General features: G+C 31.8%; 1 long non-coding RNA gene across 1 annotated transcript; it reads right to left on the reverse strand.

The window, feature by feature from the left end:
- Positions 1–2,447: 2,447 nt before the first annotated feature.
- LOC131006463 (uncharacterized) lies at positions 2,448–4,288 on the reverse strand. Its single transcript, XR_009095533.1, has 2 exons — positions 2,968–4,288; positions 2,448–2,685 (listed from the first exon to the last, which is right to left on the reverse strand). It is a non-coding gene; the product is annotated as an uncharacterized LOC131006463 (long non-coding RNA).
- Positions 4,289–4,894: the final 606 nt, after the last annotated feature.

Here is a 4,894-nt window from a genome sequence, read left to right on the forward strand (position 1 = left end):
GAAAGGACGACGTCTGCATGTGGCGGAGCGAGCCGTGGAATGGCAGATTTTGACGATTACCGGAATGTATTCCAAGTACGTGGACAGGTTCAGCTTGGGAATGGAAGAAGACAGGAATTAAATCACTATGAATTTCCAACAAAGTTTTGTTTCTTGAAAGGATTCGTGGGAAGAAGATGTGATTTGTTTCGAGGAATTTCTTGAAAGGATTCGTGAAGAGAATATGCGACGCCTCATGGTTTCCTACCATAGCATCCTCATCGTCTCATGGATCCTGCGATAATTCGTGAAGTTTTGTAGCATAAATTCAACCATAAATGATAGAGTATTTAATTTGAGGGTCTATAGGGTATTTAATTTGGGGCTATGGGTTATAGGATAAATTAGTAAATTTATAAATACTTATTATTATTATTTTAGATTGGGGCTACGAGGAGTAAAATGGAGGCTATGAATAGAATCACCCTTTCTGTTATTTAACTTCCGAGATAAGTATTTCTTTTCACTCCAGCCCACTTACAAATCCTCTAGAGTTTTGTACAACCACTAGTGTATCACCCGTCGAAATTCGACGGGAAATTATTTTAATTTATTATTTTAAATTTATTTAATTTAAGGTAATATAGTTGAAAGTATATTAATTTGAATCATATTTCTCAATTAAATGTTAACATTTTGTTAGAATAATAAATATTCTTTTTATGTAGATTTTTATTTAATAGTAATATTTTGAAAAATGTATCGATATTGAAAATTTTATTTCATCTGAGCATCATCTCGTCTGAACCTTGTAGGTCATATCATAATCTAAATTTCGGAAGACGACAACTAACGTTTGAACATCAGACTTTTGAGTATCATCTCGTCTAGACCTTAAAATACAAAAAATGAATTTTTATGCGTCAAGTTTTTTTAACATCACTATCTGAAGCTTTAAAAATGAAAGTTGACTTGTGAGATTGTATGATTTGGAGCTTCTAACATCATAACTAACTTGTAAACATCATTTTGTATGGAACTTGAAAAAAATCTAGACAAACTTTTATGCATTATTAGTTCTAAATATTATAATTGGGTTCCAAGAATCATCTCGTTTGGTGTTTAAAAAATAAATTTAGCTTGTAAGTATCATCTCATTTAAACTTTGAATGACCACAATTAAGTTACAAGAATTATCTTGTGTGTAGCTTTAAAGATCATTATCATCTTTAGCTTGTAAGATCATAACTAACTTCTAAACATCATCTTGTATGCAGCTTGAAAAATCTTGACAATTTTTTGTGCATTATTTCATGTGGAGCTTGAAATATCATAATTGAGTTTCGAGCATCATTTCGTTTGAAATTTAAAAGAATAAAATGGACTCGTGAACATTAATTATCTTCAAATCTTGAGTTTCGAGCATCATTCCGTCTGAAAATTGAAAGAATAAAATTGACTCGTGAACATTATCTCGTTTGAAGTTTGAAAGACCATAACTAAGTTTTGAAAATCATCTCATGTGTAGCTTAAGAAAGTTGACGCGAGATTCAAATTGTATTAATTTATTTAGTAATTTAATTGATAGATTTTCATAAAAAATCTATGTTGATTCCAAATTTTATTTTTAAAATTTTATACAAAATATATTATTTTTTAATCAAATTAAATTGAAGAAATAATTTACTTTATCAAACCAATTTATTTTTTCAAATTAAATTAAATTAAATATATTATTATTATTATTATTATTATTATTATTATTATTATTATTATTATTATTATTATTATTATTGGACGAACATAAACAAATAAAGTTTGCAGAAATGAAGAATATATTTTTATTTCCTGTATAAATAAAATGTATGGATTTATTTTATAAAAAATAAAAATAAAATTTTAATTATTTTGATAGACATAAAATAAGATTTTGTTTTAATATAATCAGTTTATAGAATTTGTGCCTTATTATGCAAACATGTAAATCAATGAGCAGACCCGTTTATAATTTACATATACGTGCATGTCTCAATTCAAACTTAATTTAAAATTAATTTTATTGAAAATTAAGAATATAAAAATTATATATATATATATTCATACAAATTATATTGCAACATATACATATAATATGTACGCTATTGAGAAATATATAACAAATATACATCTAATCACTAACATTCAATTAAAATAATTTATCGTATATAGATTATAATTTTTTTTCTTATCAGACATGTAAATCTAATTTTTATCTAGAAAAAATAAATAATAAAATTTATTAATTTATATTATATGTAATGTTAATATTATTATATATATACATTTATTATTAATTATATTTATTATAATTAATGAATCTTTATATGGAATGTAATAGTTAATTAATTAATAAATGATGAAGATTATATATGGTAAATTTTGAAATGGTGAGATTTTAGATATGCCACATAGGTTAAGGCTTAATCCTATTATATAATAGATGTAATTCTTATAACCATTTAAGAATTTCCTTTTCAAGCAAACAAGCTACAGTTCATGAGTAAAAATTTATATGAATGGGGCACTTCCACGTCGCCCTATAAAACCACCATAGTCTATCCGAGTTCTTCGCCCCTCGGTCAGTAAGAAAATCTCCTCACACTTAGTACAGAGAACTTCTTACACTTAAAATTCTTCCTCAACCACTCTCCAGAATCATCTGCATTTCTGTTCAGAAACAACAACTCCAAAACTTAATCAACAGTTCATCTGCAACCCATTCTTAGCTATACTTTCGAGAAACCAAAATCTATTTTCACAAGAGGTAAACCAACTCACATATACACTCAAAAATCAGTCATTCATTTTATAAAGAAGACCAACACCGATGACATGTTCATATACAGAATCAACACTAACTACACTAACTAGGACTGCACAATTCACAGAGGATACGCACACATATTATATATACACACAATTATATGTCACAGAAATCAGCATGCATACCTTGTTATTTTCTGAAAAATGAGTTCCATAAAATGTTCTTCCTTCTACATTTAGAATTAGCACAAATTGGATTAAAGAAAAGAAAAGGAAGGTGTATCTATGCACTGTGTGTGTGTGTGGGCGTGAGTTCTGAGATGTTGTTGCTGTTGTGAGTCAGGACGGATTGGAGTCGAGGTAGAAAGGAGGGAGGACCGGAGGTGGTGGCGGGCTGGTAGCTCCTGTTGCCCGTCGATAGAGAGAGAGGAGAGGCGGCTGGACAGCGGAGCTGTTCGGCGGAGCGAGCAATGGCGGTCTCTGCCTTTGAGGTCGATCGGTGGTCCAGAGATGGGAGATCGACGACGGTGGTGGCCGATGGCTGCTGCTGTTCGTCTGTCAAGGAGAGGGGCGGAGGCGATCTCAGAGAGGATGAGGGAGGCGGTGATGGCGGTGGTCCGGCTGACCGTGGCTGTCGATCAGAAGAGCGAGAGGGGAAGGAGGCGGTGGTTCCGGCGGTAATCTCGCCGGAAATCGTAGGGGGGAGAAGCTAGGGTTTCTGATTTGGGGATTTTGGTGAGGGATGGTATGAGGGGGATGAACGAGAGAGTGAGAAAGATAGAGAGATTGATGAGTTGGGTTGGGCTCCAGTTATTGGGCCTCTAATTAAATAAAGTGGACTGCATTTTTATAACTTGGGCTATTGATTATATTTTTGGGCTGCGTTTTTGCACGAAGATGGCCTCTTATTAAATTACTAATTGGGCCATGAATTTACTTATTTATTAATTGATTTGTTTAAATTAATTAATTAGACTCTTAATTGAGTTTAATTAATTATTTAAATATGATTGCATATGCATATGTATTGGATGTAATTACTGAGATATGTGTTTTAAAGCATTAAAAGAATTTGCGTTATACATTTTACATAAAAGCAATTATGATTAAATTGAGTTTTAAAATAAAAGCTTGAGCAAGGGTATTATTGAAACCCTTAGCCAAGAAAAATGATTTTCAAGTTTTATGTTGAATTTTTGAAAACCCGGGTGTTGCGAATCTAGTTAGAAAATGATGACAAGTCATGAAGGTTAAACTTGATTTTAGGACTATGAGTTTAAGTTGAGAACTTATCTTGTAGGTCCTACAGAAGAGGATATTCAGGCTCTTGATCAGCTGAGTTAAATTGTTTGGATTGTCTCAAATCAGGTGAGGCTTTATTAACGAAATGTATGTTTGAGCTAATAAGCTCGTTTTTATGAAATGTTAAAGTTGATGGTTCATGATTAAAATATTTTTGCTCTTTATTGGTTATTGCTTATACTAGAACTTTGTTTGCTCCGCCAACGAGAACAGTGTTAGCTCTGCTAACCAGAATTGTGTACGTACACCAGAACCTGTTGTCTCGAGAGATTCGGTGACAACCAATTGTAGATAGCACGCCCAATAGATGGTCAGGAAAATATGAGCTCAGATTATTTTAGTATGCATGGAATGAGTAGTTTTAAAAACATTATGTGTTGTACTGTTTAAAGCATGAATTATCTTTTTCAGTAAATGATTTTTAAAATATTTTTAAATGGCTCAACCCACTGAGTACACTAGTACTTAGCCCTGCAATTGTTTTCAAAACCTTTTCCAGATTGAGCAGCTGGTGGTGACGTGCGAGACTGAGGAAGGGTTATTGCTACGGATTTTGAAGAAATGCTATGTTTACTTCCACTGAAATAAATTCACTTAGTGAATATTATCTGATGCCTAACTATGTTAATACTTTTATTCATATTTTTAATATGAATTTCACTCTCCATCACTTTCCTAGCGATTGTTTTCCGCATCTATTATATGCTTAGTATGAGACGTTGTCTTGGTCTCAGACCTTCGAACTTCCGATCTTCATAGGGAGAATAATTATGTTATAATGTCGTACTTGCTTTCATTTAAATACGGCATA

The sequence above is a fragment of the Salvia miltiorrhiza genome, chromosome 1, assembly GCF_028751815.1.
Source record: "Salvia miltiorrhiza cultivar Shanhuang (shh) chromosome 1, IMPLAD_Smil_shh, whole genome shotgun sequence".
NCBI lineage: Eukaryota > Viridiplantae > Streptophyta > Magnoliopsida > Lamiales > Lamiaceae > Salvia > Salvia miltiorrhiza.